Source organism: Haemaphysalis longicornis, unplaced genomic scaffold, assembly GCF_048455015.1.
Source record: "Haemaphysalis longicornis isolate Haplotype H1 unplaced genomic scaffold, Haemaphysalis longicornis Haplotype H1 scaffold_3, whole genome shotgun sequence".
NCBI classification, from domain to species: Eukaryota; Metazoa; Arthropoda; class Arachnida; order Ixodida; family Ixodidae; genus Haemaphysalis; species Haemaphysalis longicornis.
The window spans coordinates 68,222,159-68,234,257 of NW_027526335.1; the positions used below are offsets into that span (position 1 = coordinate 68,222,159).

The 12,099-nt window shown below is 45.2% G+C and overlaps 1 long non-coding RNA gene across 1 annotated transcript in view; it reads left to right on the forward strand.

Moving 5' to 3' along the window:
- Positions 1–3,598: 3,598 nt before the first annotated feature.
- Positions 3,599–12,099, forward strand: part of LOC144173282 (uncharacterized) — a 408,786-nt gene continuing 400,285 nt past the window's right edge. Inside the window, exon 1 of the long non-coding RNA XR_013323215.1 lies at positions 3,599–4,376. This is a non-coding gene — a long non-coding RNA (uncharacterized LOC144173282). The remainder of the gene's footprint in view (positions 4,377–12,099) is intronic.

Genomic DNA, 12,099 nt, shown 5'->3' on the forward strand with positions numbered 1-12,099 from the left:
GCCAATCGGGTAGCGCTCCCATTACGGGCCAGAATGGTGGTCATATGTTGAATTCCGTGCACAGCTGGGTGACCGGTGTAGGGCTTACGCCGCTCTTGATGGGCCTGGTTAGGCTCTGTGAGAACGCGAATATGGGGAAGGGGCAAGTTTGTAATAGTGAAGACCAAACTATCCATTACACCAAGGATGCTCTGCAATTCCGCATCGACGAGTTAAAAGGTTGACGTACGAAGGAGCCGTCCAGGTCCGGTCGAGCTGGGCAGCGCCAGGCCACTCCCATAATCGACGGGGAGAGGCCGGCATCTGTAAATATATCCACCTCATCCGGCAATCTCGCTGCGAAGACGCGTTCAAGTGCCTTTCCACGACCAGTTGGACGGGAATGGGGAATTCCGATTCGTTGGTGAGCAATTGTATCTGGCGGGCGTGACCAAGGAAGAGGGGGTGGGGAATCCGATGGCAGTACTGCAACTACTGCTATCGGCCCAGATACGAAGTGCAGTCCCTTGGAGAGTTAGGGTCCGCCGAAGCTTATGCTGTTGTACAGCTTCCGCAAAGAGCTGTTTCATCGGAGGGACTAGAGCAGGTCGTTCGAGAGCATCAATTCGAGTATGCCTTGGATTACTTGCTATCGTACTGAGCATGGCCGGGTAAAGCCAAGGAGGCTAATTTTTTTAACCTCCTTGGGTAAAGCACCGCGACGTGCGTCTTGTGTGTCGGATAGAGGTTATAAGCAGGGGAACACTATATAGAGAGGAAACTGCGCCTGGTAATCCATGTCGGGGGGGGGGGGGAGGGGGGGGTATGGGAAGATCAGCGCTGCTGACTTGGGCTTGGCATGAAATTTAAATTCTGAAGTGTTTTGGGGGGTTTTCTTTCCTCACTATGCATTGATGTCCCAAGACAACCTTCATTGGAAAGGAATACGCTCTGCTTCCTTTTTCCTCTGCTTTAAAACCGCGTTTTTTTTTTGTACATATAAAACAAAGCACACTGCTTGGCGTTTTTGTGGCGCTGCGTTTGAATTTACGTCCACTAAAACATTTCATTTCAAGACAACGGCGAAAGTAAGGCGAGAGCACGGCATAATGGTGGCCCATGACGACACAGACGGACTTGATGTGAGCCGCATAGACGCTAGCGCCAGTTTCCTCTCTAGTGTATATTGTTTCGTAGCCAAAGACGACGTAGCTGTCTTGAAGAAAAACAATAGTTTATTGGAGCGAGCTTGTGCTCCCTAACAACTCAAAGAATGCACAGGCGGCGAAGCAGCAGTCAACAAAGTGACTTGCTCAGGCGAGTGTCGGTGAATCGTATAGCGCGGCGGCTGCCTAGGGGGTATTTATCTTGCGGCCCGGTTGTTTCTCGGAACGTCTAATTACATCCGAACACTGGAGATAAAAGGAGATTATTCTACTGAATAAATTTGAGGCGCTAAACAACGGGGACCAGAAGAAACACGTAGACACAGACAAGGCGCCTTGTCTGTGTCTACGTGTTTCTTCTGGTCCCCGTTGTTTAGCGCCTCAAATTTATTCAGTATGTTCAACCAACTAGCCCTGATCAAGCTTTTGAGATTATTCTAGGCTAGAGGCGTCAGGATCAAACGCTCTCTTTATCAAAATAAGCTAGCCCGTGGGGCATTGAAAACAGAGGATAGGATGCATGCACTTCGCTTGAAACAGTCATAATGCAGCCGGGCGCCGCCGGGTGGTAAAAACAAAACAGAAGGATGCAAACAGAATGCATGGTTTGCGGCAATATTGTGAGAAACTCTACGGGCGGCCATGTCATATTTGCTGCACTCGTGCGCTAGCGTGAAATAAACGATTCTCTTCCCAGCATCCGAGTCGAGTAGTTCTCGCTGCCCGGCCTCTCCGGGCCCAATAATAGCCATTTGCTTAAAATCATTTTCGCATCAGGGAGAGCCGGACTTCATTTCTGTGGGGACATGCATAGAGTTTCTAACAATAATGATAAAAATCTATGGGGAAATGGTCTCCCGTATTCCATAATCATGACCGGCTTTATAAATAGCGACTTGCCCATGCTCGCCGATTCCGCGTGCCAAATTAATTTTTGCTTGCTAGACTTTTTTTAACACTTTGCGATTCCACTGTGCCGGTTTGACCTACCTGATTTTCATCCACATTTACTGAGCGTCGTCACCTTATGTGGGCAGGCTCACTCACGAGTGCACTCACACACCACGCACTCACCATTCACCCTCGTTTCGCGTTGACGAGCGCGAGTGCGCATGATTGTGAGCGCCACTCGTGGTGAACCCCGCTCACTACTCACAGCGTCAGCGCCACTCACCACTCGTGAGTGGTTCCGGCTGACATTGATCTCGGCTCATTGATATCAGTGAAGCTCACATTCTATACTGTTGTCAAAAAACGTCGCTACTCAGCAAAGTATCTACAAGAACGTTTAGGGCAAGTCTGGGAGAAAATAAAAATGAAATAAAGAGATCGAGGAACGATCCCTAATAAATATTTAATAGAGAAATCGTTTCAAAATATTTGCGCAATGATAATTACGCGTAAAAAACTGTAATAAAAATAAAAACACAGACACTCTTTAGAAAAAACTGTTCTTAGTGATCTTTGAAAAAAAAAGGAATAAGCGCGCGCGCGAGAGAGAAAAAACTTGATTACGAGCGTGGTAACGTGGGGCGGCGTCCTCAGTTCATTACAGACTCCTGCTGCCACGGCCCTTTCCACGGGCAAACAATAATAGAAACATAAACTGCTAACATTGTTGTTCTTTTTTCATCCAATCACTGCCACGCCAGATTGTTTCTTCATACCGAAATCGCCCTGCAGTGAGACGTGCGGCTGTCTAATTTCTCATGTGGTGATATGTCCTCACACAGAAAGTCCATGTAATAATAACACAATAAAAACTTGTTATTCTATTCCTTACGTTCCGCAGATTTGGATTGCGTTACAGTCGATTGTTTGGCTTTATCCAACTATCCGTTATCACAATTTTTGATAAAGAAATTGGTGGCCCTTAACAGCGAAGGTGTATGACGCTCATTCGTATTTATTTATTTATTTATTTATTTATTTATTTATTTATTTATTTATTTATTTATTTATTTATTTATTTATTTATTTATTTACAGCTATAAGGTTTCGGCTTGGGACATGACATGAGGGATGGGCGTGCATATGGCATATAAAAAATGTCGCGAAACATCATATGCATGGGCGTGCTTCAACGGTCCGCCTATACATTCTACGTTCTCGCCGCCATACATTTATTCATGTCGCGATCCGCCAGCAGGATTACTCAGCAGAATACGCTTCTCGGTAAAGCGAAATTTTGCCGAATCATTACACATGGGCTTTCTCGTTTGTTGCCGCCATCGGAAAACGGTCGCAGCGGGCGGGTTCAAATCAGCGTCCTTGGATTCAGGAGCACAACGCCTCAGCCACTGAGCTACTTTAGCGCTGCTTCTCTATCGGTAATCATCGTGCACGACGGCTTTCACCAACACGCATCTATGCCGTTTTTTATTTTTGTACAGTCGGCCTCCACCACTGCATTCCGGGTTTTCCCAAACGCGTGACAGGAGCCGTCCATTTGTTTGCCTCGAAAAGAACACGGTTGCCGTGGTCGGTAATTGTAATGATCTGCAATGCTTTTAGTATTCAAGCGCTCGTGAGTTGCCTGCGTGCCTGCGACAACGCCGGCGATACCGTGACGTGGCGAATTTCATTTTCTGCCTGACGCCGGTGCAAGTGCGGCGCCCGCCGCGTGAAGACGCCTCGTCTGTCCAGACAGCCTGTTGCCTTCGCTAGCAGACGATGCTTCAGCTGGAGCGCCTCTGGGACGCTTGCGGTATGCCTTGTCCTCGTTCGGATTTCGGGCTGTTTTACGTAATTCCCTGCATGGAAACGTCAAAAAATGTTTTGGTATACCTTCCTCGATGGGTGTGCGAGTTGTGCAGAAATGTGTACCAGTGACAGAGGCGTGGTTCAGGTCGTTCCCTGTGGACTAAACGACGACTGATATCCGTCGGGGGCACTGTGCAGTTGCCGCAGGTATACGCTTCCTTCTGAATTGTGATGAAATGAATTCTCCCGCTGTTTGGAGGTTCCAAAAGGTGCTGACTAGTTAGGTTTACCATTTTAAATGTTGGTGAGAAAGTTGGCCACAGCATAATGTTTGCGCGTAGGGGCTGCAGCGCGCTGAGGTTAGTTTTTGTGTCAGAGAAGTGATGGAGGAGACTTCTGTGAGGAGCAAATTAGAGGACATGTTCTGGGACTTGTGCGGTGACGAATGATGACACAAGGAGTTTTCTACGGAAGTTGTGTGCCGCCGTCTGGCTCGAAGGATGGATTAGCATGGAACCAAGGTTGCCGGTAAGCTTACTATATCTGCTGTCATTTTTCCTTGAATGGAAACAGTGTGTTATCCTCTCATGCATGGAAATTTAATGACTGCCACAATACCTGCGGCAAGCGGGTTTCGTGAATGCGTTTGTAAATTACCCTAACATATACAGCAAACACCAGTTTCACTATTTCGTAAGTTTTTTGTAACGGCATGCCGTAAAATCGTTTGTAGTTTTTGAAATTCGAAAACAGGTGAGTACGGTAGAAAATAGCCATAAAAACTATCGTCAAAACGTCTACATATGCAGATATATGGAACATATAGGGTGGTACGATAGTTAGAACACATTAAAAAAATTTCCTGAACGAATCGCCGCTCAGTTCGCGCTCAAACTTCACACGAAGCGCCGACCGCCGTGCAAAATGCTGTATGTGAAAGCAGCTTTTCCGATCGTCTGCTACCTCATTTGGCTCCTTCTACGATAGGAAGGAGCCAAATGAGGTAGCAGGCGATCAGAAAATGTGAAAACAGGTAAGGAAACAAATCCTGCGTTTATTGGCAACTATAAGTCGCGGGAATATTTTATTACGATTGGTATCAGCTGTTACGCAAGTATTTGTGGTCATCGTGAACTAGGGGCGAAAGAGATTTTCTGATCGTCTGTTACACCATTAGGCTCCTTCCGGCCGTGATTCCTAAACGTGCGTTTCGTTCTGCATACCTCGGTTGGCGCCGTCGTTCCAAGATCAGCTTGAGCTGGCTCGCACGTCCAAATCGGCTGCCGTTTTCCCATAGGCGAAAATCGCTTTTATTTTTTTCCAGAATAAACAGGTAAGTACCGTCCTTGTTCCCGGTGTCAAACAAAACAGACCACAAAATGCGACCCTCGTGTGAAGTTTGAGCGCGAACAGAGCGGCGGTTCGCTCTGGAAATTTTTTTAGTGTTCCACTCGTCCTCGCACCACCCTGTACATACCCCGTGAACTGCTAGCGATAGCGCCGGTGACGCCGGGACATGGCGATGTTGGGCTTCAAGTGCAACGTCATTGCGCCGGGTGAAGTGCTTCGCAAGCGGCGCGCAGACGCTTCGTCACTGGTGTCCAGACACCCGGTCGCTTTCCGTGGCTTCGTTTGGAAGCTTTCTTCCTTAGCAGCACCACTCCGCGAACGCGTGCGGTTTTGCACGAGGGATTTTAAAGACGATAATCTTTCTTGGGCTACTTAGAAACAAAAAAATTGCCCTGTCTGTCTGTCTGTCTGTCTGTCTGTCTGTCTGTCTGTCTGTCTGTCTGTCCGTCCGTCCATCCGACCGTTCGTCCGTCCGTCTGTCTGTCTGTCTGTCTGTCTGTGCGAATGAGCGAGTGCCAGTGCTTAGGGTGAGTGTAGAGTGTAAGGGCGAGGGAGTTCCCGAGGAAAAATAGTTTTAATGCGTAGCATTGTTTGCAGAGTACCTCCACAGCCAGGACCATGTAACGCCCTGACTATACACATAAATGCAGACATTGCGGAAGTTAAGTTCCACCTGTAATCTCTATAGTGGCGTAAATGGACATAACTGGTCACACGAAATTTTTCAAAACTAAAAAATAAGAAAAATAGTAAAAATTACGGAAAATGGCGAAACATGTAACGCCCTGCATTTCCACAGTAATGCAGATTTCGTGAAAGTTCCGCCTGTAATCGTTATAACAGCGTAAATAGGGATAATTGGTCGAACGAAATTTTGAAAAACTAGAAAAGTAAGAAAAATATAAAGTAATTACGAAAACTGGTGAGCAATGTAATGTCCTTCATTTCCACAATAACGCAGATTTCGCGGAAGTTCCCCCTGTAATCGTTTTAATAACGTATATGGAGATAGTTGGTGGAACGAAATTTGGAAAAAAAAATAAAAAAAATATAAAATAATTGCGGAAAATGGCAAGCCGTGTGACGCCCTGCATTCCCGCAGTAATACAGACTTCGAAAAAGTTCCATATGTAATCGCTATAATACCGTAAATGGAGATAATCGGTCGGACAAAATATCGAAAAACTAAAAAATAAGAAAAATATAAAAATAACGGAGACTGGCAAAACGAACGCATGGCATTTCCACAATAAGGCAGATTTCGCGAAAGTTCCACCTGCAATTGTTACAATAGCTTAAATGGGGATAATTGGCCGCATGAAATTTTGAAAAACTAAGGAAATAAGAATATAAAATCCTTACGGAAAAAGGCGAAAAGTGTAACCCCCTGAATTTCCCCAATAAGGCAGATTTCCCGAAAGTAACACTTGTAGTCGTTGTAACAGCATAAATGGAAATGATTGGTCGAACGAAATTTTGAAAAATTTAAAGAAGTAAGAAACATATAAAATAATTAGGAACACTGGCGAATCGTGTAATGCCTGTCCCGCGTGTTTAAGAGCTCTACGTAAAAAAAAAAAAAGGAAAGAAAACGCCGGAACGTTAAGCGCAGTTTCTTCCATGGTGTGTATAAGAATTAAATAAACACAAACTGAAATTTGGCGCGCGCTGTTGCACATGCTGAATCACACACAAAAAAGAATACAACGGAAAGAGAGAAAGAGAGAGAGAACCTTTATTAGAAGAGGATGGCCACTGGTCGCGATGGGCGAAAGGAATGGGGAGGGAAGGTAAGAGAAAATAAACAAATGCTGGTCGTTCTCAGTAAACTGAATAACTGGGCCAGTTCGTGGAACCTGCAACTCATGGGCCAGTTCGTGGTGATCGCAATAGGGTTTGTGGAGGTTCGCTAGTTTGTTAGGGGGAGGACCCACTCAAATAACTCGAGCTAGACCACTTTGAATGGAATAAGCTGCTATTTCATGTAATTGTTGTGCATCAGTTTGTTGTGGATCGAGATGCGAGACACTCGGCGCGCTGTTAATTCTTGTTTGCATGCGACGCGTTCTACCTACCGGCATATTCTGCCAGTTGGGCAAGGCTGCGTTCAGTCTCCGGGTCGGAGCTGAGCAGCATGGCTTCTAGTTGTCTAGAATGCTTACCGCTATTGTCCGTGATGCGTGCTGTGGCCTCCGAGGACAAGGCCCGTACGATATTGTGAAAGGGTTTTTCTTTTGCATCGTCGATAGCGGGGCTGCATACGCAGAGCTGCGACACTATCCAGGTGCAACTTTCTGGTTACTTAGTTATTTCAGAAGAACGGTAATTACTCTTCCGTTATGTAGTGTAACTCAAATCATTTTGTGCAGCTGATATTGAAGGCGACGTCTTGTTTTATGTGCTGTTTCAAGCTTGGAATGTTGCTCTACCACGTTCTAGAGCCATGCAGACCACCAGATGTAAATTTATGCGCAGCAACTTTTTGACTACGAGTTACACAAAAACTATTTAGAGTTCTGCAAAGTATTTTCAGTGTTCATATCCAAGTCGGCTCCTTGCACCAAGCGAGATATCAGGTTTCCGCTTTAAATATATCCGCAGAAACTTTTGACAACGATATACACAAAGACAATTTGGAGTCCCACAAAGTATTTTTAGACTGTTTGCATCCAAGTTGGCTCCTCGCTCTGCGCGAAATATAGTTTTGCTAAGTTTCCTAATGGTTGGCCTGTTGAGCGAGAAATGTGGGGATGGCATTCCGATGTTGTTAGAAATGGGGCAGACCCTATAACCACATGTCCGCTCAGAGAAATGTCGACGCTGGGGTGATCAAGTTGTGCCAGGGGTCATCGTCCTCATCAAGCCTACTCGGGGTACCAGTGACAAAAATGCGCTGCCACAGACCGCGTCTGCTGCAGTGCATTTATTTCCCCATCGCCAATCAGAAATCAAGCCCGGGGTGGCGATTGCCCGTTCCCGCACGCATTACCCAGTTCCCGCGGGCCTCACTGCATTGACGATTTCCTGCGGATACGGCGTGCGACTCCTTGGAGAGTGACGCTTAAGTGCTACTGAAGCGAACAACGTCTAGACTGCTTTTCCTCTGCGAATCGGCGTAAAAGGCCAGCAAAAGACGGATACTCACGAAGCCGATCTCCGGAGGAGCTTCCGAGGGACTCACAGGGAACTCTGAGGGACCCTCACGATTGATTGCCTGCGGAAATCAATCGCGAGAACGCTCACGTAGCGCTTCCGTTTGCCTGCACAAGGAGTCGATTCTCCCGTTCTGAATAGCGACGTAGCGATGTTATGATGATGGGGGTGGGACTACTAGACGACTAACGAGAGTGACTGAACACTCTAAACTTTTTTTCCTCCCATATACTCCATAGAGGTTCTTTTTCGCCTGTCCTCTAGTGGTCCTCCTTGTAGGAGTTTTTTTACTACATGGAACAGGGAGGTTTTGTTTACCTCCTCAAAACAGGGAGTTTTTAGGTTATAGAAAGGAGGTATTTAGGGAGTGTTAAAAAATGTTCGGGAGAATTTAGGGAGGTCAAAATGGAGTATTCTTTACTTCCTGAAGGGCGTTTTTAAGTGATGTTTATGGAATTTTTAGGCGGTTGAATAGGAGCCTATTATGGCTCCCTTTGGAAGTACTTATGTTAGTTTAGGGGCGTTTTTAGGAGGTTCAAGGGAAGCATTTACTTCTTTTGAATGGAGTTTGACGAAAGCTTGGGGAGTTTTGTAGACCTTCCGAAAGGAGGTTTTCAAGGCCACAAGGGAGAATTTCTAGTTCCCTGCGGGAGTACTGATTTCACACGGTTTTTCTCGATTTCAGGTTTATTTCAAACGAACTATCGCAGACAAGTTTACATGGTACATGGTGTACACAAGGAGGTTCCGAAATAAATACTTATGGCGACCTCATATTAGAAATCACAAATGGTACATTGCTAAATAACACGCCAGTTAGGAATTGAAGACAGCAATACGATGCTAGTTGAACAAAACGTAGAAACAATATTACTACAAGAACTGGAAATACGCGAAAAACAAAGATACGCACAAACAACCGCATGGTAAGTGAAATCATTATAGAATACTAGAGGATCGAGAACGCGTCAGTACTTATCAGAACTTATCAGTACGCATCAGCGCTCAGTACACAGTGAAAAAAATAGCTGCAGTGGTTTACAACAACAAAAAAAAAAAATTCAGTAGGTGGTGAAATGAGCGAGAGCTGTCTGCTAGTTGAACAAATTGTAGAAACAGTAATAATACAACTGGAAATACTTAAAAAACAGATAGGCACAAACACAACCGCATGGCATGGTAATACTAGAGGATCGAGAACCCGTCAGTATTTATCAGAACTTATCAGTACACATCAGTACTAAGTGCACAAAGTGAAGAAAAAATGGTTGCAGTAATTTACAACAACAAAACAATTTTTCAATTTGTCGTGAAATAAGCGAGAGCTGTGCAACGATTTGATATTGAAAGGTAACAAGCATTTTGTAGGTGGTAAAGGCTCAAGAGATAAATGATGTAGGAGACAGACTGCAGTGAGATGGCTATGGATAAATGAGTAATATAAAGAAGGGAAAATATCCTGCGGAAAATACCAGTGCGTTTTGATAAAGACAAAAATGCGCCAAGAAAAGTGACCGCGTCTGACGGGTTAATTGCAGAATGGGTGGTATCGCGACAGCTTCTTTAGAGTGAGAACAAAAAGCCATGAAATTCGTGTTTTTCGGATAATTTTTAGTTGATTCATTTCGCACCAGTTGCCAATATTATTTAGATAATTGTTTCAAGTTAAATTAGTTTGTTAATATTATTGCTTCACTGAAAGACAGCTGTATTATGAGCATACAGAACGGCCCATCAAATATCCCCTTTCCAGTAAAAAAAGAAAAAAGAAAAAGTCAGAAATATAATACGGAATTCTTTTTTCCTACTATCCAATGATTACAGGATTGAAAACAAATATTAGTGAGCGATATTGATGCGATAAAAGTTAATTAGTTCTAAATCCTTCACACGTGGTTTGGTGCAGGCAAGGTCCAAAAAGCCATGTTCCACAAACGTTAGAGCTCTGTGTGCCTTCTTGGGATATTGAATGTTGAAAACCCAGAACGATGCAAACAGACTACACAGTCCTCCCAGTAAAGATGATGCAGTCAAGACACGCTGGCCATCGATGTGGAGGCTAACTTCCCCGTTCACGGAATGCAGGCAGGGAGTCAGAGGAACATCTGCCTGAAAAAGCAAAAAAGAAAAAAATGCCCCACACGTAAAATTCAAAACAGACACTATGGTTAAATGAACTTAATAATTCGGTACAGTAATAAAATTCTAAGCCAGGTTCCCTGCGAATTCCAGTATCTAAATTAGGAATGCAAAGGCTTCACAAAACCAAGTGCCAGTACATTAACCGTCGTGGCTTTTGCAGCAATAAAAATGATATTACTTCCGCACAATATACTCGAGCACAACTTTAAATGACAGTGAAGATAAAATGCAAGTCTCTGTAGGTTGATAGATTAGTTTTTGATTTTGACTGAAAAACACTTTGGTATTGCATGATTTTGTTAACTGCTGTTTCTTGCTTTAAGATGCCAGCTTGCATGTATACAGTCGAACACGGATATATCGAACACGGGTATATCGAATTATTGTCTATATCGAACTCATAAATTATCCCCTTGAAAATTCTGTGTAAAAGTATAGGAATTCGTACGTTTATATCGAACCGTATTTTTCCCGACATTGGGTATATCGAACGCCGCGCGAGCTGGAAGGTGCTCTTCAGCGGTCTCTGCACCCCCGATTGAGGTTGAGATGGATATGGAGGAATGCGCGGGCATGGCGAAGACTGGCTTGCGCAACTAATCCCCCCTACCGGAACGAATCTGCGCTTGCCCAGTCGGGCCCCGCTACCGGCCGCCGTAGCGTTAGCGGACGGAGCCCGGTATGCTAAATCTCTCTAGGCACACAAGCCCGAACGCTCGGGAAATGTGACAGTGCGAGATAGGGATGCCCCTACTGCGCACGGCCTTTTTTTTTTTTTTTTTTTTTTTTGCGGCTGCGTACGTTCCCCGGCTTGCCGAAAAAGAGTTTTTTTTTCTCTCTGTGTGTCTGTCTTCCCCCGATGTCGTCTCGGGAAAGGGAAGAGAGAACGAAGGCGCTGGCGGCCTCCTCCTTCTTTTGCATTTTGCTGCTGTTGCTGCTGTTTGGCAAGTTGCACTGCAACTTTAGGAGAACACTGTTTCTCTCGGAGGTGACCATCGCGAGCGCTTTGTTGGAGTCCGTTCAGAGAGCCTTGGAATTGTTACCTTCAAAGTTCTTGTGGTACGTGCGCGCTGTTCTTCTTTTGCGTGCGTGTTGTGCATGGTGTGCGAAGGCGCAGCGTACTGCTGGAATTTTCTAGTTGTGCAGCCTCGAGAAGATCGAGACCAGCATCTTTAATTTGATTTCCATGACGAAGAAGCAGGCCAAGATCAGCGATTTTTTTTTTTTGACGGAAATAAAGCGTCCTGTTGCGTCGTGAGTGCGGAATTGTCATTCTTGAATGCGACGATCGGTAAGTGATCGTCCGCCATAGGTGAGGTCTCAGAGCCCATATTTTTTATATCGAATTTTTCATATATCGAACTATTTCGCGATCCCCTTGGAGTTTGATATATCCGTGTTCGACTGTATTCAAGTGAGTGGGCACACAGTTAAAGATGCAAACCCTTACACTGCCTCTCCCCTACCATGGTGGCTCACTGTCATAGAAAAAGTGCAGCTTTTGCGAGCTGGACGGCTGTTGCAAGCCGTGGCAATACTCACTTCTGCTGGAGGGGCCAACTTGGTTTCCGAATGCAGCCTTGCCTTGTACAGCACAGCCTATCCT